Source organism: Falco biarmicus, chromosome 3 (assembly GCF_023638135.1).
Source record: "Falco biarmicus isolate bFalBia1 chromosome 3, bFalBia1.pri, whole genome shotgun sequence".
Taxonomy (NCBI): domain Eukaryota; kingdom Metazoa; phylum Chordata; class Aves; order Falconiformes; family Falconidae; genus Falco; species Falco biarmicus.
In genome coordinates, this window is record NC_079290.1 from 54,282,969 (window position 1) to 54,308,281 (window position 25,313).

General features: G+C 39.8%; 1 long non-coding RNA gene across 1 annotated transcript; it reads right to left on the reverse strand.

The window, feature by feature from the left end:
• Window positions 1–4,651: 4,651 nt before the first annotated feature.
• Window positions 4,652–23,988, reverse strand: LOC130146261 (uncharacterized). The gene is made up of 3 exons (XR_008820844.1): window positions 23,363–23,988; window positions 15,138–15,229; window positions 4,652–4,732 (listed from the first exon to the last, which is right to left on the reverse strand). It is a non-coding gene; the product is annotated as an uncharacterized LOC130146261 (long non-coding RNA).
• Window positions 23,989–25,313: the final 1,325 nt, after the last annotated feature.

Here is a 25,313-nt window from a genome sequence, read left to right on the forward strand (position 1 = left end):
CTGTGTCAAAATGTGAGTCTTTTCAATTTCTAATGTGTAATACAGTTACCTAGTTCTTGATATCTGTTCATAGCATGAGAATAATGACATAATGGACATGGCTAGTTAGCAGGTATTTTTCCAGTGGCAAAGGAATGTAATTTCAAACAAAAACTGCTATAAAGAATGCTGCATTTAAAACTTCAGGATTATGAAGAAATCAAGAAGTGCAGAGATAAAGCTGATATTTTAAGTCAACATTTAGCTCTACTTCAACTTCAGCATTAATCACTAGGCTGGCAATCAAATCACCTTATTTTATGAATTAAGTATAGCCAAATGGAGGTGAATCAAAGCAAGGCAAAGGTCATGCAGGTAAACAGAACATACTTTGTGGAGTGTGCTTTGCCGTGACTAATTCTACTTTGCCTGAAAGTATGTGTCAGCAAATGGTCAACCTGACTTTTAGTTTTGGAGCATTTGCTTGTACCAGGTTCCTCCACAACTTTTTTTGTGAAGTGTCTTTTCTATTAACACTATTTCATAATGTAAATCTGGTGGTGATTCCTCCCTTTGGCACATCCCAGAGGAAAATGACATTGTCATCCCATCACAACTGTGTTGCAGGAAGTTACCTGGACAGGAAATTATCAGCCCCTAGGAAAGCTAATTAAAAAAAAAAGGCAAAGCACATGTCCTCCGTAATGTAATCTACCATGAACACATTTAAACTGTTTGCCACTTCTTGTGCTGGACCACAGCCTTTACCTTCCAGAGAACACTTGGGGCAGAGCCAAGGTAACTAAAAAATCACCTAAAGCTCTCAAATGATGACTAATGGGTGGTAGTACTATTCTTCAGACACAAGGACGATTTTATGATAGAGGAAAAGCTTGTCTATACAGGAGATACAATATTTTAGATGTGTCTATGAGACTATGAAGTAAGCTACCACATGAAATAATGGCCTTTACAAACTTTGCCACTTTCTGCTACAACTGCATGTGATCAATGTTAATCATTTCATTTAATGAAGTGCTGGAAGGTGAAGGGGAGAACAGAAGCTGAGATAGAATTTAAGCTTCAATTTGTCTATATCAGTGGCTGGCTTACAATATGGTTTCCTTTTAACGTATTTGTGTCAGTTAATATATTTGCTATAAAAACTTACAATAAAACTGAGTTAAGGTTGACAGTGTATATCTGAAATCTATACTGAAACATATTCTTATACTATTAGAAATTAAAACTGTACAGGAAACAGTTTAATCATCATGAAAAAAGGTCATGATTTTGTAATCTCTTCCCACTACAAATCAAGAAAAAATTGAGAACACAAGAATATTCGGTACAATCCAGCTCAATTTAAGCAATTCAGTCAATAATGTAATCAATTTCAACCAAAGAACTTATTTAAAAGATTTGATTAAATTAACTTAAGCTTGCAATCAAAAAATTATTTTGACTCATAAAATGATTGATTCTGTTGTTTTCTAGACAAAGAGCCCTGATTTGCAATTTTTGAAACTGTCAAATTCTTGTCAAAACAGAATCTTCCACAAGAAGTGGTTCTGCTTGAAAATCCTGCTCAAAACTTGACCAACTCCACCGTATTTTTCTGCCCAAAACCATCATACACAATATAATCAAAACAAAGCTTAGAAGTACAAAATATATATAAATAAAATATGTTCATTTAAAAAATTAAGCACTGGCTATAGACAGCAGAGGAACACAACCAACCCCATCTCTGATCTCTGACGCCCATGCATGTGATTACATGCAATAACCTCAGATTACCTAACTCAGGCATTTGTCTGGATCCTCACCTTCAGCTGAGCGTTTAGTCAAAGGAATGACTCTCCAGGACACATGGAAGTACCTTTTTCTTTCTCTCTCTGGTGGCACAGGAGCCCACATGGCTGAGGTGTCCACGCTGAGCTTCTCACAACTCCTTGACTTCCCCTGCAGGACCATACCCCCAACACGTGCTCTCCTCTGCTGTACTATATTTAAATACACATTCACACACTCACCCATCTTTATCCTGCCCTCTTGCCTCTGCTCAGAATAGATACAGTATAGTAGGCACATGGGTAGCCTTTGAACTAACAATAAAAACACAGAGCCGAAACTTACTTTCATTAGAAGAGAGTGCACACTTTTTTTCCCAGAAAAACACAAAGGATTGTTCTCTTTCAAAATGGCTGTTGTTTCCCACTGCCTTCGGCAACACTGATGCTAAGCCATGTATAAAGACAGAGGCTTCCTACACTAAAAGAGGAAAGGATTTTTTAAATAATGTTCATAAAAAGAAATTAAATGTTGAAGTGTGTATCTGCCTGGATAACTGTAGTCACAGATTTATTTTGGCTGTACTCCAAGCTAGGAAGTTGTGCGTGTGCTTTGGCTCATCAGCCAGAGAGGCAAATTAGCAGAGTGCTAATATACCCTGCCTTCAGCCTACTGCTTCAGGTACAACTCTAGACCAGGCTGACTCATGCTTGGAAAGCTCAGAACGAAAGGCGAGAGAACAGGAAAATCTGGCTACTGTTGACCCTCAGCTATGAACAAAAAGAGGTCAAGAAATTCGTTCCAGAACAAAAAAAACCCCATTGATTTGGTAATAAATTTACTGTAAATTTTACTGCAATGTAAATATTCATAAGTAGCAGCATGTTAACATTCATAAGTAGTAGCATGTTAATATTCATAGATAGCATTGTGTCAACTTAAAGTAGTTAAAGGAATTAAAGTAGTGGAATTCCTAGAGCTTTAACGTGTTAGGTATTAGACAACTTAATGGATAGCAAGAATTGTGCCTCAACTCTGGCTGTTAAGTTGTGAGATAGTAAAGATCCCAATGCACCTGGAAGTGGGAATGCTGGTAAGACATGAGTTTAAAGCTGACAAACAGCAGCCTCACAGTGACCAGCTCTCTTAAAACCCTCTGAGGTAGCCCACACAATCCCATACATTCATCTTATTAAATAGCAGCCCTTACCTTGATTATCCTCTCCTCTCATAGTCGTTGCTAAGAGACATAGAGACCTGGGAGGCCTGGGAGGACTTCATTCCTCCCCATCCCTTGCACGTTCTCTTTTCCTATGCTACATTACTCTCCATGGACACAGAAGACAACAAGCAACTCTTTACATATTTGAAGTTTGTAATCATGTCCTTCCTGTCTTTTTTCCTTGTGGAAAGCATCTCATGATTTTGCACCCTTCCCTGGAAAGTCAGGTTTTCCAAATGCTGGATTATGCTTATTCTTCTACTTTTAGCTAGTCCACATCATTCTTGAAATTTAACACCTTGAACTGCGCTCAGTCCACCGTCTAATATCCTAGTTTCATTTAAATCACTGCAGTTTTCCTCAATACGAAATACGTACAGCAAAATTTCAATGCTTTCCCCCCACCCCCCTTTTATTTTTTTGGCTTAACATATTTAGATTTCACAGTATTTAAATGAGTAAAATGCTGCTCAGGACTGATTCTGTGCAGTGGAACTCCAGTGACAATTCTCACTGATTTAAAACTCAGGCTTGGGGTCTCTAGGAGTGGCTTCAGCTGTCCTCCTGTGCTATCACTAGTTCAGAAGCTTAACTACTTACTTTTTCTAAGATTTAGAGGCAGCCAAATGCACATCCCCTACCTGGATGGAACAGTAGGATGAACAGCTCTAAGTGTTGCTCAGTTTAATCCTCTTGTCCTAAGGCTGAGACTGTATCACTGCAAAGTTAACACTAGCTTAATAAGGCACACTGCAGAAGCTTAGTTTACTTTTCCCAGACCAAAATTGGGTGAAAGTTGACTTACCAAGCATTGAAAGTAAAGATTAAGATGCAGTTAAGAGGAAATATGAGTATATACCTACACTTTGATCTTCTTTCTATTTTTCTATGTTCTTTGAATGAATGAATGAATACCTCAACTTGAGTCATTTTTACCCAGTGTGCTGATCACAGACTCTGGCAGGAAGGGTTTTGCTTTAGCCAGATACAGCTTGGTCCATAATGCTAACACAGCTGAGAATACAGAGCTACAGCACTGTAAACCTTCGTCTTTTGTGAGGGGTAAAGGAAAATAAGCCTGTCTTTTGATAAATATCCTATCAGGATGTAAAGCAGTTTGTCATGCAACCATAACAACATGCTTGGATTTTCTGTACCAGATACTTAAAAGAAACCTGGGCTAGTTTGTACCCAGTCCATAAAGTTCAAGCCACTCTTTTTATGCTTTGTGGGAATTGCATAAATATTTTTCTGAGAGCTACTTGCCACTGTGTTTTGAAATAATACAGGTCAATGCATCAGAATGCAGATGCAAAGACCTTCGTGGCGGAGAGATAATGGTGTGACCTGTGTACAGTATGCAGCATCACTGGGTAGTCCACAGAAGCAGATGATCTGGTAGATGAGCCATCCTCCCTTTTTTGGTTTGCACATACAATTGGGGCTGTTTAATGGAAGAAATTGTTTTTTCATCCCCTCTGCGATCTTTCCTGGAGTTTGTACATCTTATGATTCTTACTGAGAACAAATTACAGACCTCCTCGAGTCTCTTTATGTAATATTAGTACATTTCAGGGGATGTCACTATATAAATGCACCATAAAAAAAATAAATAAAAAAAAAAGAGAGATAGAAAAAGTTATTATGCACACCTACCTGATTTCCAAACATTAACATTTTTGGTTTTGTGGTTTTCTTTTCCCAGACTAATACAAAATTCAGTTTTTACAGTTGCTTCTGTGGGTGGAAGGATGCAAAAGATGTGAGTAAAGCAGGCTTCCTAACAAATGTTCTTGAGATTGAATATACTTTAATGTTTTTTTAGGAGTTAGAAATTCTCCTTAGTTTTACTTTGTTGTTGAGCAATTTATGTTTTCTTCAGTACAAGATGAAGTGATGGCAAAGTCTGAGAGCAACAGCAATGAAAAGCAAAAATGTCTTTAAAGCTGAGTTTCACAGCCTCAACCATCTTGAGGGCCATTGTTTTATTTGTCCTTTTAGTATATTAATTCTTATGAGATTATTATTTCTAGTAACACTATAAATGTGACAATTCCTCTGTACTGTGGTTTTATTAGTGGAAAATGTGAAGATGGTTTTGGCAATGGTTGAACAGCATGTGACTGGACAGAGTACAGAGAAATGTATGATACATTTGCAGCAGCCAGAACAGCAAAATAGCCACTGAAGCATTGATCATAAAAAAACTCTGTAAGCAAATAAATCATCTAGGACTGAATTATTACACAGTTCAAACATTAAAGTATCCACAAGTCAAGGAAAATGTCTGGATTTAATACTTTTTAAATGAAATCTTATTGCTGCTGCTGAGTTTAGAAATTAATTTCTGAACTGAAAATCATCAGAGTTGCAAAACTTCAAGAGAAAGGAGTTCTGATCACACTATGGACTGTGTGAAAAGACACTGGAAGTGGAAAGGAGAATAATTTTACTGTTCATCTGGCCCAACCTTAGAAGGAAAGAATGTCTGTTTTTGATCCAATATTTGCTGTTATCTCCTAATTTTTTTGTAAAGCCATACTGGATAACAGAAAACTACCTGTCTAAAAGAGAGTTGAGAATGTGTGTTTGTACAGAGGCGACACCGGTTTACTTTGTGAAGACCAATCCTGTGACTTAATTGCCTTTACAGCTTTACAAAGTAACGTAAATTGACAATAATTTCTAGGCTCCACATCTATCTCCTTCAGACTATGCTTTCCACACCACAGCTCCAGCTTAAACATTTCTTATGTTTGCTGCATACATGCCAACAGAAATCCCTGACAAGTCAGGTGATGGGATGGGAAGAATGATTCAGAGATACTGTAGCGCTTGGAAGGTGCTAATATTTACTGTTAGCTTCTCAACTAGAAAAAGGTAAATTTCACTGAGATTGTGGGACTGAATTTAATTGTTTTGTCTTTATAAAAGTCCCTTCTTCCCTGTGATGCAAACCTGTCCTTTATTCCAGCCTTGTGAACAGAGGGAAGTAGAAATGTAAAAATATTTTATACTTGCAGTAAGTAGCAGGTATGTGAAGATGGAAGAGGAACTGAAGATCTAACAGGCTTGCGTGTATCTTAAAGAGTTGAGATTAAAGTGGCTTATTTAACATAAATGTTACAACAAAGTCATAGAAAATTGTAGCAGTTTTTTCAAGCCTCTTTATGGGTGTTCTGCTGTATTTACTCAGTTAGCTACTGAAAGGTTTTTATATGGATTTATGTGCAAGTTATTTTTTAAATAAAACTTTCTTTGGCAGTTCCAGGTTGTCTGTTTTTATTAAAACATCAGCAGAGCGTTCCAAAAATAACTGCAATGTAAGTACTTATCAGAACTCTAACAGCATACGTCAACATTAAGTTTCAAGTACTAAGTAATAGTAGATTGCTGAAAAGTCCTGTCTTAAGAACTTGTTTTTTTCTCAAACTTTTCTGAAACTTGGCATTTTTAAGATTTAAGAATACACAGGACAGCATCTACTCAATTTACAGAGCCTCCTTTTCTTGGTTGTCTTAATAGGTTCATTCAACTATAACATCTTCTGTAGTATCAGCCTTGTAAGTCAAGTCTTACCAGGCTAGAGATAGTCTCAAGGGCAGAGCCTATACAATCCCTCTTCACCATCCTTCTTGAAGATGAATAATAACTTCCTACTTTCACTCCCTCTGCCAACTCTAAAACTAGCCTCATTAGCCCAGGAATTATTTTTCTTCTTTGTTTACACAGCACTCAGAACAAAAAGGTCCAACGCAGACGGAGCCTGGTAAGCAGTGTCAATAACATAGGCATGTCAAAAGAGTTTTTGTTTAAAAGCTCATTAAGTTGCACTTACGTTCCACCTTCCATGGAAATTTTGAACAGCCTCTTATGACCATCATTAATATCTTTTGAGTGTAAAGAAGAGTGGGAAGGGGGGAAAAAAAGTTATTTTGTTTTAAATACTTTGAAATTTCACTGCATTATGGATACAGCATAAGAAACAGAGAAAGATAAGAGAAAAAAGCTATGCAGAGAAGAAAGCAAGCAATGAGAGGGAATGCATACAAAACACTTAACGAATATGAGTTTCTTTTGATTATCTGGTGACCTATTCATAGATTTGGATCAGAATTAACACCCCATTTTGCTAGATGTCATATCAATACATAGACACACACAGAAAAGTGTAAGGTGAGAAGGGCTTCTTTACTTGAAGAATATACAGACTAATAAAGTTCAGTTTGGTAAAACTAGAACACTGTGAAGAAGCTTATTCCTTTCCCTTCAAACATTAAGCAGTTCTAGAAAAGCCTCCAGGATGCCTAAAGAAACCCTGAGTCTGAGCACTAGAAGAAAAAACTCCGTTTACATTTCCATATCCATTTCTTGACCCAAAAGGCAAAGTTGAGGGAAAGGCTTAAAGCAGAGGAGCAACTTGTAAAGAAAAGGCATGAGAAGAATATATGGGAGTAGGACACTATGGCTGTTTCATGTTTAAACTGTTTAGAGCAAGAAGATACCATCTTTGGAAGTAGAAGGAAAAAAAGAGATTTTGCCCTTCTGTTTTGTTGTGGTGGTTTTTTTTTTTTAATCTCTTAATAGAAAAGTTAATTGATTTTTTTTTTCTTTTTTTTTCTTCAGCAATGAGACCCCAGCTTTGCATTACTGAGAATTATTGCTTGAATATGAAGAAGACCTCTTGAAAAAAAATTTTAGCTAAGCAGCTTTTGCAGTTTTGGTCCACACCTTACTGATAATGCTACTTAACCTTAGTTTTAAAACAAAGCTACAATATATTGCCAACTTTTATCAAAAGCCAAAAATAACACAGTATTCAGTATTTTTCCATGCAAATATTATTAAAGTTGAGGGAAGAAGGCAAATAAAACTGACCTGAGCAGAATGAAAAATTGTGCTGCAATTAAAGAAACTCAGCTGTGGGAGAGAGAGAAAATAAGAAAAGGAAAAATACAGCAGCATATAAGAAATAAACAGCAATTAGTGAATGAGACTATTGCTGCTTAAAATTGGTATTTAAAACTTGGAAGAAGATCAAGCAACTCTCTTGTAGCTTTCCTATATTAACATGTACAATAAAACTTCCTATCAGCAAACTGCAGCATAAAGAAGTTAACATGTTATGCTACCACTAAAATAGCATGAAAAAGTCTTGGAGGGGAAAATAAAGGAATCTGGGGGAGGAAGGTTTCTACAGTTAGACAAAATTATTTATTTTGTCTCGTGTATTTGGCAATGAAGATTTAAAATTTAACGATGACAAGGACTGTTAATATTGTAGATAATGTTCTAAGTAAAGGTGCTTAGGTTCTGTTTATTGATGTTAGAACTCTGCTATTACATAGCAACGGACAAATCCTGTAGAGTAAAAATATGTTCTCAAAGCATACTGTATTCATTTTTAAAATGTTATAAATGCCCTCTGTTTCAGAGGTAGAAGTTATATTAATATTAATCTAATGTTCCTAACATTTCTTTTGCTTAAAACAACAGCAGTTTGAAGAGTTCAGTTGCCATAATGCATAATAATACACCTGCCCCCAAAATGTCTCTCAAAAGAATATTTTTTTACATGGCAAAGCCCCCACTTTCTCCAGATATTGTTTCAAAGCCCATCCTATGTGAAGGCCTGCTTTAGGTGACACTTACATGACTCTCTTCACAGACATTGTAAGGAGGTCACAGTGCAAAATCCAAGTGTTTGTTTTTCATACTTAATAGCAGAGAGGTTTCAAACATGAAGCAATGGCTCACTCCTTCAAGAAAGATAATTTATCTCTTCCTTTAGCACAGTCGGATCCTGGAGATTTGCCACTTCAATTCTCTGGGACTTTACAACCCACACTACAATATTCAAATAAAATCTTATTGTATTGTGAAAAGGGGAGGGGGGAAGAGAAACTGTGTTAGCACTGATTGAAGGTGAAACTCCAGTTCTGTGAAGGTCAGGAAATTCAAAATAGCTTCTTAGAATTTCTTTACTCTGCTTCAGTGTGTGAACATGTAAATGCATCTTTGCAGACAGCTGTGTATTCATGTGCCAAAATACTCTTTTACATTGTTTGAAAATAAACTAATTTCAAAGTAATCAGGATCTCACTTTCAAAGAAAATGCTCAGATATGTGACTAACTTTTCCTTTTTAATTAGCACAGTAAAGCTGTTCCTTGCCCATGTTGCTTGACAGGCAAAGTTGGTGGTACCCAAAACAATTGGCTCAAGAAAACTTGTTACCAAAGGTATTATCAGTATGTTTTCCAACAAAGTCTGTAGCAGCTGAGATTGTGAAATCCAGACAACTTATTTAAAATATGCCCTTTGGCATGTCAATTTGACATCAATTTCAAAGGCAGTTAAACTGTCTATTAAATCCTTAAAGCCAATCAAATGCTTACTGCCTTAGTATTTCCAGTGTTTTCCTTAAAATTAAACTTTTGTATTTTCTTTAAAGGCAACAGTAATCTTAATCATGTCATTGCCTTTGGACATAATGTCCAAAGATGAGCATGCTTTTAAAATTAATCCCATTATTCTGTCAGACATCTCTCCCCTTTAATCAGTTGAAAAAATAGCCTCCTGTAGAGAGTCAAATCTTTTATTTATCATTTCAGTGCTAGCTACAATTAACTTTGTTATTTTAAAGAAGTTATCTTCTTACTGAAGAGACCTGAAGAAGAAAAGAGTCTTCAGTTAAAAGGACACATACTGTCAGCATTGTTAGTCTTTGAAAATTGCCTCATAGTGTGCTTGCTATTTTTTTTTTTTTTTTTGCCCCCCAGGAGTACAGTACGCAATTCATACACACACATGTAACTGGCTGGAGCACTGAATGTTAGACTTTCTGTATCTTCCCCTGTAAACAAATTGATTGCCCATAGCAATATGCTGCTTCTAGACTGACTAAAAAAAAAAAATAACTACAGGAATCTTTAAAAGAAAAACTTCAACACCAGCCAGATGTCCAAATCTAATCACCTTGACTGCATTTGTTTAATAATACAGTAGTCAGTTCCTCATGCAAAAGTTGCTCAGAATCCAAGAGATAACATCAATGGAGTTCAATGGAAATTAATGTGAAGCTGAATTCAAGGAGTTAGAATAAATCTTGGACACACAGGATGAAGGCAAGTGAAGGAGCAGGCAGGGTAAGTAAGTGCAATACAGGAGAGAGCACACTGTTCCTTCCCTGCCGCAGGAGCCAGAGGAATGGCAAATTCTGACACTGGGACAAATTTGAAGACAATTGGAGTCAATGGACTCGCTCCTAGCAGCAAATGCTGCTTAGGTTTCACCAAGGAGAAGCAAGGTTCAAAAGTGACCATTTAGTGTATGCTCAAAATATTTACTGCTTCTTTTTTTCCAGTGACTTGTGGATTTTATTAGCCAGTTCATCCTAACAGCAGGCTTCCTCAGCAAGTCAAAGCAAACTGTCATCCCCGTGCCTAATTTTTAAGGGGTGTAAAATGTCTGAATTTTTCCTATTTTTCTATACACTGCTTGATTTAACACTTACGGCCACTTAAAGCTTTCATAATAAGGAATTACCAGTTGAAAAAACTTGGCCATAAAAGCAACGATGTAAAGCAGGTGCAGATTCCTTTTTCCAGGCCTCTGAGGCCTTCCCGGTTTTAAGATTATCTATCTTTAAGGTGATTACAGAAGTAGTTTTGATAGTTCCATGTTTGAACTCTTGGCAAGACACTTTAAAAGATATTGCTTAATGCCTTGAATATAGAAAGACACAAATCAAAGGTTTTTGCTTGTTTGGGAACTTATTTGAAGATTTATTTGCTCTGTGAGCACTAAGGAGATATCCCTATGTCTTTTCTATACGCAAATGAAGAATAACAGAACTGATGGTTAGATGGTTAGAGATCTATAAAACCATAATAGTTGTGCAGATAGATAAATGTATTGGCTGGTCAGAGTTATATTTCTGATTCTTCCGTCAAGTATCCCACGTAACACAGAGTAAACAGGTTTGTTTTACTTTATTTTTAAAAGCCAGTTTTCTTTAATCTTTTTGTTTGTTTTAGTTTGGATTTAGATGAATCATTTCCTGGGTGGAGTGCCTCATGGTAACACGATTATTATTATTTCATTTCATTTTAGTTTGAAACAAATAAAATCTTTCATTGATAACATATTCAATATTTTGCATTAGGGTTTTCTTCAGACCCAGCATGACATGAACAAAATTAATGCTGTCTTTCAGTTGACACTGGTAATATTTAAAATTTGTTAAGATTGTGCAGAGTTCTTAACATGTATTGGCACCATGCGCCACTGTGACTTGATATAGCTAGGATAACGTACATTATTTTGTCCTATACACTGACATAATTCTATTCAATGGGATTTTGCCTTGTAACAATACTTTATTGGTGTAAAACTATTCTGACTGTGACTGCTTAAATGGCCTCACTAAGTTGCACTAAGGTTAATTTCAATCTTGATTCTGTACTTCTGTTTACTGGGCTTTGCCCTGTTTTTAGGCAAGAATGGGCTAGGGGAGAGCCATGGCAGTCAATAAAACAGACTTTTTCAGTACTTTTAAAATACTTTTTGGTACAGGTTTGAACAAAGGATAGTAACATCAACTGAAGTAATGCTTCACATACACCTTTCTGAGGCTGCACCTGTAATTGACTGAATAAGATGAACCAGTTTAAGCACAGCAATTTAGCAATATCAAACCCAAGTGGGTCTGGATCACTTTACAACACCAGCTTTCAGTAGTCTCATTGTTAATGCAGTTTTTTCAGATGTGCCACTCTGTAGTCAGGGAAGATGCCCTACGGTGTGACATTCCAACACACACCTCTCTCCTCCATTTTGGGCTGTTCTTTGTTTTTTCACAGTGCAGGATACTCCCTGAAGACAGGAATTTTAAATTGTGACTCAGACTAACACTGTCATTGTTGCTCTTTTGACATCCATTAGTTTTGCTATTTCTAGTTTTGAACTGCTGTTGGGATGCTTGAAGGATTCTTGATTAATGCTGTGAATATAAATCTTATTAATATGAATAGAATATGAATAGGCTGTGCCTATGCAACTGGAATTTTATAGCAGATGGATATCACTGTGCAGTATTGCTGCCTTCAGATGTCATGGTCAGCTGGCTCATGGAAGAAGAGCAAGAGGCCAAGCAGATAATTCTACAGAACATGGTGCAGCTTTTCCTAGTTGGCTTCTGCTACTGAGACAAGGTAACTTCAGTGACAAGGACCAGAGCAATGACACTGCAAACAACAGCAGCAGAATTTCAAGATGACAAAGGCTGCTTTCCTATGTATCTGCATGGCTGTTTCCACATCTCACTGTCATCAGAAAGCTCGGTTATCTGCTGCTTGCTTGTCTTTAGCTATGCAAATAGATCACAGCAGACCAATTGCAGGGAAGATGAGAAGTACTGGAAGGAGCAGTGCTGTTGTGTCCTGTCAGTAACTCTGGCTGTTCAGGGAGGCCTATGAATTGCATTGTATGGTTGTATTCTTGATTCCATTAGGACTCGTAGAGGGATGTACATGACTAACCTTCAGCAAGCGTTCAAGCCAAAATCTTCATCTACAGTACAAGACATTTTTTAGTGTTGCTGAAAGGCCCCATCAATTATTAAGGAAGGTTCACTAATAATGTAGAAACACTAACGTTGCCAAGAACTAAGGTTCATTTCCAGCAGTGTCCAAAGGAAAATCTGCTCTTTGGGTAATCTGGATATTAATGGTGTTAAGATTTCACACCTCAGTAGGGAATATCTGGTTTATTTTCAGTTCCCTAGCATATGGTGCTTTCTCTGGGTTCCTCAGGCGGAAGAAAGAATAGTTTGGCTTCATTTTGCTTAGTCTGAAAATGGAAAATGCTTTTGGACCACTTACGGTTATATTCTGAATTTCTCCCAAGGATGTGTAGAAAGCACTGTTTTATTCTGCATGAGGAAAGGAGGAGTGAGTGATTACTGTGGGAAGGTCCTATAGTTGTTCCTTGAAAGGGTGCTTCCCACAGTGATGGCAGCAGAGCTCAGGGCCATGCTGCTCAGCTTTTTGCTGAAGATGTCCATTGGCATAATTTTTCCTTTCATTTTCTTAATTTTGAACTCTTCCAGAGCCTTTTGCTCCAGTTTGGTCCCTTGGTTCTAGCATAAGAAAATATTTGTTCCTCCACTGTCTCCACAGGTCTCTTACAGAAAACATAATTATCCCCCAAACAGATCTTTTTCTGTGGAAACCTGTCTGCTTCTCAGTGGGGAAGAGCTACCCTCTTTACACAAGCTGCAGCATGACAGAAATATCCCAGGCATTTCATGACCCTTCCTCATAATATCAATGCCAACAACTTAAAATAGTTCTTTTCTCCTTTCCCACCTCCCCCACAGTTTTTGGGGAGCCATTTCCAGCTACCCTTCTACCCTGGGATTTATTTTGACTTCCCTAGTTATTTTTTTCTACTTAAAGCTTCTGTGACAGTAGCTGGGTGTTTGACCAGCAATGTTAGACTTTGGTGGGTAGGGAGAAAAAAGAAAACCAATTAGATGGTTGCTAATAGCATTACACATTCATCAAAGCTATTCTTACTTTTGAGGATGCCACCCAGAGGCAAGACTTTCTTGAGGTATAGAAGGATCTTACTCAAAACAGCCAATAGGCAAACTGGAAAGGTGCACAAGGGTGCTCTTTATTATGATCTTTTCCTCATCTTACTTCCAAACATAGACACACTCCAGCTGCTGGAATAGTAAAGGGACATACTATCTGAATAGGCACAGGAGAGTTTTTCTTCCTTGAAGTCCGCGTACCTTAGCTTTTAGTGCTTTTTTATTACACCTACAAGTAATTAAAAAATACACTGCAAAATTAATAGCATTCTGCAATAACTTTTTTAGGGGCAAGTAGTTTGCAGTGTCTTGAAAATCTCTACTCATGTTTGAATTGTCTCTGTAATGTGACTTTGGATGTTTATGGTATGAAATCTCAAAAGCAGGAAAAAATGAGCACACTAATGAAACCACAAGCCAACGTTCTTTCACTATTTTTCATGCTGGATCTGTCACTCAAATAAGCATCCTTCCTTTGCAAAGCATCACATTTGGTCGTTCTTTTCCTCAAAGTCCTGTTTTGTTACTTTTTGGAGGAAAAGTGGACAACTCACTTTAAATTCCCTAATTCCAAGTGTGAGCTGTAGCCACATCCTATCTTCATAGTGAAGTGATACCAGAGAACATATAAATCCCATTTGCCTGTTCTCCGCAGGAGAAGTGATGACTAGCAGACTAAGTTTCAGAAGCATGCAACTTTTAAAAGGTTCTCACAGCAATTAACTGAAGAAAATGGCTAAGCCATAATGAGCCTCATGTTAAGGAATACTTACTAGTTAGGAAGTAGACACATGTTGAAATTAGTTTAAACAGGTGTATTGGGTCTGGCTGAGCCCCATAGCAGCCCTCATAGTGTTGTGCTTGTATTAGTAGCTAGAAAGACGGGGATAACGCATCAGTGTTCAGACTACTGCTGAGCAGTACTTGCACAGCATCAAGGCTGTCTGTCCAACCTTCCCCTCTGCCTCTCATCACTAGGCTGGGGGTGGGCAAGATCTTAGGAGGGGACATCGCCAGGACAGCTGACCCAAACTGACCAATGGGATAATCCATACCATATGACATCTGTTCAGATATAAAAACTAAGAGAAAGGAGAAAAGGGAGGTATTCATTATTTACAAAGTTTGTGTTCCAGAGCAACTGCTATGTGTACTGAAGCCCTGCTTCAGTGGCCAAACATCGCCTGCTGATGGGAAGTAGAGAATAACATCTTTTGTTTTGCTTCACTTCTGTGTGCACAACTTTTGCTATTGCTTCACTAAACTGTCTGTATCTTGACCCACAAGGATTCTTTTCCATCTTATTTCTCCCCCCGGGTTCTGCTGAGAAGGGGAGTGACAGAGCAGCTTGGTGGGCACCTGGCATCCAGCCAGGGTCAACCAGGCACAAAAGGATTCTTCGGCTTTATTGTACACATGATACCAGGGAAAAAAAATAAATCTGAAAATTATTTTTAGATGAGCATCTCCTAAATGATATGCCACTTAATACAGCAGGGATGTTAAGATATTTTGGGGGAGATACTGTGAATGGCTATTATACCTTTTACAGCCTTGTATTCATCCATAAAATGTGCTCACTGGAGTTGAAAAGGAGACGTGTATGAATGGCTCTTCACCAGCATCACAAAGTTGCTGTCAAAGGAAAATAGAGGAGTTAAAATACCCAAAATGTACTCTTTAGGAACATGGGACGGAGAAAGGTTCACCTCTGCATTTGTAAACAACAGTCAGGAGTTTGGTTTTGGCTAGCACCCACCCCTCTCTCTGCCTGGCTGAACATAATGACATAAGGGAAGGAGGGAATGGTGACAAGCTCCTTCCTGGCACAGCAGGCAGGTCTCCCCCTGGGACAACCCTACCCTCTCTGGTGCCCTCGCCTAATAGGTGTGAGGCTTTGCAAGTGGAACTGAACATTAACAAGGATGATCATTCATCTAGCTTGGAGGTGTTGATGAAGTTAAGTTGGCCTACATCCTGTGTCAAAACTTCCATAAAGAAAAAAAGATTGGTCATTGTCACAGGAGACTAACTTCTGAAGGGAACAGAAGGCCCAATATGCAGACTGGACTCACTTCTTAGGTAGTCCGCTGCCTTCCTGGAGCCCTGGTTAAAAACGTGTAGAGAAAGATTCTTACCCTGCTACAGCCCTCAGACTATTATCCATTATTGAATTTTCAGGTAAGCAGCGATGAAGTTGCAACAAGTCTCGGGGCAATCAAGAAAGATTTCAGGGCCTTGGGGAGAATGGTTAAGGGATCAGGAGCACAAGCAGTGTTATCTATCCCTCCAGTTGCAGGGAATGAAGAGAGAAGAGACAGGAAGAGCCACCAGTGCAACACCTGGCTCCGAGTCTGGTGTCACTGGCAGAATTTTGGGGTTTTTGATCATGGGTCAGTTTACATGACACCAGGCCTGTTGGCAGCAGATGGGGCACACCTGTCTCAAAGGGGGCAAAGGATCTTTGCACAGGAGCTCACTGAAAGAGCTATAAACTAGATTTAAAGGGGGAGAGGGATAAAACCAGGCTTGCCAGAGATAAGCCTGGAGGCACAACACCAGTGTTGTGTGTGTTAGTGTGGTCAGGATGGTGTGTTAGTGAGGTCCTTCAGTCTTCCATCTCAGTGGAGGCAGGGGATGGAGAGCCATGTGGCCACAAATATGCAAGTGTTAGTAATGTGTTAGAAGCCACAGCAGTGCCTGAGAATGGTCACATAGGAATTAGGGCTTCTCCCCCAAGAAAGGTGGTGGGTTCAATAGCCCAAGTGAAGTGCTATACCAATGCACACAGCATGGGCAGCAGACAGGAGAAGCTGGAAGCAATTACGCAGCTGGAAAACCAGGACATAGTTACCATCATGGAAACATGGTGGAATGACTTTCACAGCTGGAGTGCTATGACAGATGGCTATAAAATCTCCAGAAGGGATAAGCAAGGAAGGACAGGCAGTGCAGTAGCCCTGTATGTTCAGGAGTGTTTTGATTATCTAGAGCTTAATGATGGTGGCAATAGGGTTGAGTGTTTATGAGTAAGAATCAAGGAGAAAGCCAACAAGGCAGATATCATGGTGGGAATCTGTTATAGACCACCCAACCAGGATGAAGAACAGCTGGGAGAAGTCTCATGATCACTAACTAGCCCTTGTCCTCGTGGGGGACTTCAACTTACTAGATGTCTCCTGAAAATAAAACACAGCATATAGGAAACAGTCTAGGAGGTTCTTTGAGTGTGTTGAAGATGATAACTTCCTGACACAGCTGGTGAGAACCCAACTAGGGAAGGCACACTGCTAGACCTGTAGTTTGCGATAAGAGTGCGTGATGTGATGGTTGGAGGCCATCTTCGGCACAGCAGTCATTAAATGACAGAGCTCTTGATTCTCAGAGAAGTAAGGAGGAGGATCAGCAGAACTGCTGCCTTGGACTGCCAGAGGGCAGGCTGTGGCCTCTTTAGGAAACTGGATGACAGAGTCCCTTGGAAGGCAGTCCTGAAGGGCAAAGAAATCCAGGGAGGCTGGACCTTCTTCAAGAAGGACATCCTAAAGGCTCAGGAAAAGGCTTTTCCTATGTGCCAAAAAAGAAGATAGTGGGGAAGAAGACCAGCCTGGCTGAAACTCAGGAAAAAAAACCAGAGTATTTATTACCTTCGGTAGAAGGGGCAAGCAACTCAGAAGAACTACAAGGATATCATGAGATTATGCAGGGAGAAAATTAGAAGGGCCAAAGCCCAACTGGAACTTCATCTGGCTACTGCCACTAAAGACAATAAAAAATTGCTTCTACAAATACATTAGCAACAAAAGGAGGGCTAAAGAAGACCTCCGTTCTTTAATGGATGCAAGGGGAAACATAGTGACAAAGGATAAGAAAAAGGATGAGCTATCTAATGCCGCCTTTGCCTCAGTCCTTAACAGTAGGACTGGTTGTTCTTCAGGTACCCAGCCCCTTGAGCTGGAACACAGGGATGGGGAGAAGAATGAAGCTCTCATAATCCAAAGGGAAATGGTCAGTGACCTGCTACGCCACTTAGACACAAGCCTATGGGGTCGGACGGGACCCACCCAAGGGTCCTGAGGCAGCTGGCAGAAGTGCTCACTGAGCGACTCTCAACCATCTGTCAGCAGCCCTGGCTGACCGGGGAGGTGCCAGTTGACTGGAGATTAGCAAATGCGACACCCATGTAAAAGAAGGGCCGGAAGGAGCGTCCAGGCAACTACAAGCCTGTCATTCTGACCTCGGCACTGGGGAAGGTTATGGAGCAGATCCTCTTGAGTGCCATCACACGGCAAGTACAGGACAACCAGGGGATCAGGCCCAGTCAGCACAGGTCCTCCTTGACTAACCTGATCTCCTTCTGTGACAACATGACCCACTCAGTTGACGAGAGAAAGGCTGTGGCTGTTGTCTACCTGGATCTTAGAAAAGCCTTTGACACTGTTTCCCATGGCATTCTCCTGGAGAAACCGGCTGCTCATGGCTTGGATGGCTGTACTCTTCTCTGGGTTAAAAACTGGCTGAATGACTGAGCTCAAAGAGTGCTGGTGAACAGAGATCCGTCCAGTTGGCAGCCAGTCACAAGTGGTGTTCCCCAGGGCTCAGTACTGGGGCCAGTCCTGTTTAGTATCTTTAACAATGACCTGGACGAGGGCACCCTCAGGAAGTTTGCAGATGACACCAGGTTGGCCAGGAGCGTTGATCTGCTGTAGGGCAGGAAGATTCTGCAGAGGGATCCAGACAGGCTGATCGATTGTTCAAGACCACTTGTGTGAGGTTCAACAAGCAGCAGTACTGGGTCCTGCACCTGGGTCACAACAAACCCCATGCAATGCTACAGGCTTGGGGAAGAGTGACTGGAAAGATCACCAGTGGGAAGGGACCTGGGGGTGCTGGTCAAATGCCAGGCGAGTATGAGGCAGCAGTGTGCTCAGGTGGCCAAGAGGGCCAATGGCATCCTGGCTTGTATCCAAAACAGCGGGGCCAGCAGACAAGGGAGGCGATTGTCCCCCTGTGCTCAGCACTGGTGAGGCTGCACCTCGAATGCTGGGTTCAGTTTTTGGCCCCTCACTACAGGAAAGACATTGAGGTGCTGGAGCGTGTCCAGAGAAAAGCAACAAAGCTGGTGAAGGGTCTAGAGCACAAGTCTTATTATGAGGAGCGGCTGAGGGAACTGGGGTTGTTTAGCCTTGAGAAAAGGGGGCTGAGGGGAGACCTTATCACTCTCTACCTGAAACGACCTGAACGGAAGTTCCAACAAGGTGGATGTCAGTCTCTTCTCCCAAGCAGCAAGCAGTAGGACAAGAGCAAATGGCCTCAAGTTGTGACAGGGGAGGTTTAGATTGGATATGAGGAAAAGTGTCTTCACTGAGAGGCTTGTCAAGCATTGGAACGGGTTGCCCAGGGAGGTGGTTGAGTCACCAGCCCCGCAAGTATTTAAGAGATGTGTAGATGTGGCACTTGGGGCCATGGTTTAGTGGTGGACTTTGCAGCGCTAGGTTAACGGTTTGACACGATGATCTTAAAAGGTGACTTTAACAAACATTTCTATGATTCTATGAAAATACTGTCTTTAGCAGCAGTAATTGCCAGATTTTTGTTTCCTCTCCTCAAGAAGAGCCAGTAGTGTGATTTGAGGGGGCTGAGTATGGATGTGTATGCAAAATGTGCAAAACCACTAAAAGAATGTACCCTTTCTAAAGCTTTAATGCTGTTCAGTACAGTCATCCAGTTCAGGCTGAAGTGCGGGAGCTTACACAGCACCCTGAATCTAGGGAGGTAACAGCACCAGGAAGGAATGTATGTGAGGAAGAGTAATATTCATGGATAAAACTCCAAGTCAACCCAAGGCCTGGCATTTAGTGCAGAAAATACATAGGTACAGCCATGGATTATATTAGTTGTGTTTTCTATGGATTACTAAATACCAGATAATTCTTTGGTTTGATGCAACCAAAAATCCAGTTCTTCACAACTGTGGGAAGTCCATTTTCAGCAGTTTTCTTCTGGTTCCCTTACCCTTCAGTTTCTCTGTTTCCACTTCCAAGACACTGACACAAGGCTTAGATTGGGAGGGACTTCTTCACTAGATATGAAAATCTCGCGTGTGTTTACAGTTTACTGACTCATCTCCAGGTGGGATTACACATGCTTCTCTTCAGAAGCCTGGGACATGTTCAGGCAGGATCAAAGGGGACATGGCTGCTTTACTGGATATGGAAACTCACTATTACTTGGCAGTGGAGTGGGGCACTCCTGGCTTCCCAAGGGCATTTATTTGTAGAGGCAATCTGGTCATGATGACTCGAAATTGGTGCAAGAAGAGAATACTGAGAAATGTAAAGTGATGTGCGTGGGCTGGAAGTGGAAGACTGCCAAAAGTGGAGCTGCAAAGAATGTATTTACAAAGCTTCAGCGTGAAGGAAAATGAGGGTTCTTCCTGTAAAAGTCAGATGCCTGGGAACAAATACCGAAGGGTGTGTTTCAGAGCAAGGATTACTATTTTGGGAAACTCTGGTGCTGACTAGGGAGTTGTCTGGTACCCAAAGCAATGGTGTGATGCAAGGGTTAATGTGATCACTGTATTTGTTAACATAGGAGCACTGAGTAGGAATTTGGTACACAAATTACTTCTGTTTCTCAAATGCCTACAGCTGCTGGTGAAGTACAGCATGCAGTTCTCACACAGTATTTCAAGCAGCATGTTAAAAAGTAGAGGGTTAGGAAGAACTGGAACATTTATTAAATGATTGGCAACTATGTGTTTTAATGAAATAGTCAAGGATTTTGATTTAGTTAGCTTAATGAGGAAAAGCTTTGACTTAAAGGTAGCTGGTCTGCAGTTCCAATACAGGGAACAGATATGTGAAAAAGCAACTCTTTAACAAGAGTGAGTGCTTGGGAATTAGACAAGCTAGATAAGTGCAGCCTACTCATGACTTATATATTTTTTAAAAAGAAGGGTAACCATCCACTGGAAAAACTTAGCACAGGTGACATTAGACTCTTAATCACCAGTAATTTTTAAATAAAAATTGGATATATTTTTTTCAAAAAAAATATCTAGCTCAGGCAGCAACTACTTCAGCGACATTTTATAACCAATATTACATCAAAGGTCAGCCTATAGAATTCTGTTCATTTAATCTAGGATATATAACATTTCCAGTCTAACAACTTCAAGGTAAATCATAAGCATGCATAAAGAATGCGTGACTACAAACCCTATGAGGCATATAAGCATTCACAATATTTATATGTTTTTCTCCAGAAACTATTCTTGGCTGTGCAATGTAGATACCACCGCAGTAGCATCAGACCAGGTAGTAGCAGCACAAAGCTCAGCACAGGATGCAAAATCCTTCTGCAAATCAAAGTGAATACTTGGGTGTTTAGCTCATGCTGAGCTCCCTGCTGTTGCCTGCAGCTCAGGAACTATGAACAGATGAGGTTATAGCAGCAGCTGATATTGCACCCTCTCCAAAGTAGTTCAAATAAAGGCCTAGGTGGAAAAAGTGTCTGCCCCTGACTTGTGAAGTAAGACTTTCCACAGAAGAACCATATTCATTGGGAAAATTTAACTGTAACAATTCTTGTGGTGAACTCTGTCACTCTAAATCAAGTTTCCATGTCTGCCTCAAAAACATCCCCTTGCTCTGCACAAGCTCTTGGCCCCGTTAAGAAAATTACTAGGTAATATTCTTAAGACTTGTTTTGATGAGGTCAAAAGAAATTATTAAAATGGTCCCTTCTGACTTCAGAAAATATAAAAAACCCCTTATGGATGTGATCCACTGGCAGTGGAGAAAAAGTAAGAGATTTTACAAAGAACTAAAGTCCTAGATTTTTTGGTTAGTTATTTTCAGGATCTGGACATGTACTGAATTGTGCATCTTAACACAGAAACATCAGCACAGGGCTACAATTTAAAAAATATATCCTTAATTTCAACTCCTAAATACTTCTGTTAAGTCTCTAGGGAAAAAATGGACAAACTGAATATGACAAGCACACAACAACTTCCATTGATCCTAAGGTCAGAAGCAGCAGAGCAGGGTTTATAGGGAGCAATGACATACATTTAGGGCTTTGACAAAGGAGCCCTGGCTCATCTTGCCATGACAGTTGTTAACAACTTAACCCAAACAATTTTCCTGCCCCTTGGCTCCAAAGTCACCATGCTTTTATTTAATCCACTGCGCAGTAACTACCTTGGGGAACCGCTCAGCTGCATGGCTCACGCTGTTGATGAGACTGAACTAACATGGTGGACTGAAAACAGGTGAAAAGGGGTACAAGTACATGCTCCCTTCAGCTCTGGGGACCGAGACCTCTTGGGAAGAGACAAGGTAGGCAGCCCGTTAACAGTCATAAACCGTAGTGCCACAGGAAAAAGCTTTTTTTTTGTTTGAGTAGCTTAGTTTCTGATCTCTGCAGCACAGCTGGGTCCGACTTTCCACAGAATGTACCTCACACTGTGAGGACAAAACCCCAAGTCTCCAGGCTGCCAGGTGTCCAGTGAAACTAGGGGAGAATATTCTTCTCCTGTGAATAAATGTTTAGAGACATCCTAAAGTTCAGATTAAAGATCCAGTCATGAAAATTCAGACAGCATTTGCAGATATTTTAGGCTTGCATTACTGCAAAACAGAAAAGATCTCCAAAATGTCATTTTAGAGTAGAAAGTCATTATGAGGTCCTACTACTGTAAAAATTATGCAAAAACCAGGAAAATTTTTTTAATCATCAGATTTATCTGAAATTACGTAAAATATTTCTGCATGGCTACTTCACCGTGTGTCAAATTTTAACTTGGACTGCATTTCTGCAGACAAATTGTGAATGCTTTTAATAAAAGCACTACTTTTGTTATCTGCTTGTCAATAATAACAATTTTTCAGATGCTTTAATCCACAATTTCCTAACTTTCTAAATGCTCTAAACTTCTTGAATCCATGGAAAAAAGTCTGTAATATGTTTATTTTAATCTGCATTTTTTGGGAACATTGACTATGATTGAAAATTCAGTTTTCATAATTTATTTTCCTTCCTTGAAGCAGAAAAGGGTATCAACAGCACATCCATTATATTATCATGCTGTGCTGATTTTTATTCTACCTTCATGTTTCTTAAGGAAAACATAATTATCACTATTATAATCCACAACAAAGGAAGGTACCTATGAAGTGTAATTGCAACTTATGTTGACAACAGTTTCTTCACTGGAGGAAGCCACAGGTTTGTGGTTTCATGAGGAAATCTTAGAGCGCTACAACTTTTTTCCCCAGTATTGCATCCAAGAGAAGTATTGTCTCAACCCTTCAGCTTACCCATTGGTACATCAGCCACACCCAGCTCTTCCTCTGTCCTGTTGAGGCCTTTCAAGGGGACAACAAACTCAGGAAAATAGATAGTTTCTACCATCTCTCCAGAGCTTAATACAACAGAAAGCATTGGAAACTTCACAGCAGCTCCTCCAGTCTTCAAATAGGGGACATTGGCTAGTTCTGTGAAGATGGCTTGTTTGCAAAATTCTTGCACCGCGGCAGTTGTTGCAGGAATAAGAGGTATAGTAGATGCAGACAGATCTGTGAAGCTCTTCTGAACTATAGCTACGTAATTTTCAGATGCCAGATTTTGCTCAGCTTTAACAGCAACCCCACCTTGAGTACTGTGTGCAATTCTGGGCACCTCAATATAAGAAGGACATCAGGCTATTACAGTGTGCCCAGGGGAGGGTGACCAAGGTGCTGAAAAGTCAAGGGCAAGACTTACCAGCAGTGGCTGAGGTCACTTGGCTTGTTCAGCTTGGAGAAGAGAGGGCTGAGGTATGTCCTCATTGCTGAAGAGTGACCTCATCACAGTCTACAACTTTCTCAAGGACGGCAGCGGAGGTAGAGGTGCTGATCTCTCTGGTGACCAGTGACAGGACACGACAAAATGGAATAAAGCTGCATCAGGGGAAGTGCAGGCTGGGCATTAGCAAAAGTTCTTCACTGAGAGGGTGGCTGGTCACTGGAACTGGCTTCCCAGGGAAGTGGTCACAGCACCAAACCTGTCAGACTTCAAGGAGCATCTGAATGACACTCTTAGTGATATGGCTTAGTTTTAGGTAGTCCAGCAAGGAGCAGGGAGTTGGACTTGATGATGCTTATGGGTCCCTTCCAAATAGAGATATTCTAGGATTGAAAAAGGCACAATCTCAACATAAGAATCATACTTCTCCCAAAGTTAAAGTCTATGCTCCAGAGCCTGGAGTAAAATCCCTCAGTGAGATGGCAGGAAGAATTTTATAACAAAAATAAAATGATATATCTTCCTTGATCTCATTCTTCAAAAAGGACAAAGGATTTTTCTGAAGTTTTCAAAAAGCACTTGGCTTGAAACAGCCAACCAGCCCAGAAAATCCAATCTTCTTAACTAAAAAAAAAGGGAAATATTACAGTAAATGAAAATATGATTTGGGGATTTAAAATATTAGGCAAATCTAACTATAGGTGTTAAAAATTCTATTTAATAATGGAAGTGGCAAACCACATGACAGCTCTTACAATTTCATTAAAGCAAATTATTACCTGTGCTGGTTTACCATAAACAGTTAGGGTTCCAGTATCTTAATTTTTATTACCCAGAAGTCAGGATTAATAAGATTGGCCTTCCAGAAGTTTCCAGAATGTCTTTTTTGTAGGTGTTATATAGATACATTTTCAAAGCAGTCAGCAGGTTCATTCAAGACAGTGAATTCTGTCTATGGCTAAGGAAGGAATCTGGGACTCTACAGACTGCATGAGCCAGGAGAAAGTGAGATTTCTGATCCCAAGACAATAAAATGTTTACTTGATTTCATTGGAAAGCCAACCAAGAAAAAGGAAGCATTTCACATCAAATGAGTGAATTATCAGCAAATTAAAAAAAAAAAATATATATACTGAAGCTAGCTTTTTAAGAGGCAAGTCCATCTGTTTCTACTGGCCTATTTGGTATGAAGCAGTTCTATGAAATTTTAAAACTTTCTTTTGTGGTGATTAGAAATTATCATAGGCCATTGTTACAAGTCATCATCCCTTCAGCCCTTTATCACACTACTCAAATAAGGACTTGTTCTGGAAAAGATTTTGTTGTTGTTGTTTTTGAAGATATCCAACTGAACAGAAGTGTAAGCTGATCAGGTGGTCGTCTTCTCTATCTTGATTTTCAACAGGAAGTCTCCAAGCCAAACAGCTTGCAGGCACTGGGCAGTGATGCTGAATGAAATCCTGGAAGAATGAATTACAAGCACTAAGCTTGACTATGTTGATTCCCAAATCATCACACTAAGGGTATAGACACAAAGCCAATTACACAATATGCAAATTTATTGTATCACATCTGGATTACATATGCTCAGCTTCTTCTCCATAGAGAAATCCTTCCTTTGCAAAAGTTACCAGCAATTAACAGAAATATAACTATGGTGACAGATATGATTTAGCTATCAGAAAAAGAAAAAAAAAATCCTCTTCCAACAAATCACATACATATATATACACACAGCAATAGAAATAGATTGATGTTGCCAAGAGTTGCTAAAGCAGAAACAGAACTGCTGTATACAACATTTTCCATCCTAACCCAGCTGATTTTCAAATTTGAGCAGAACAGCTCACTAACTGCTGCAGCTGTAGTTACCTTTCCATGTCTTGCATTGTCTTGATGTAAGAAACAGGCTGGAAAAACATGCAGAGCT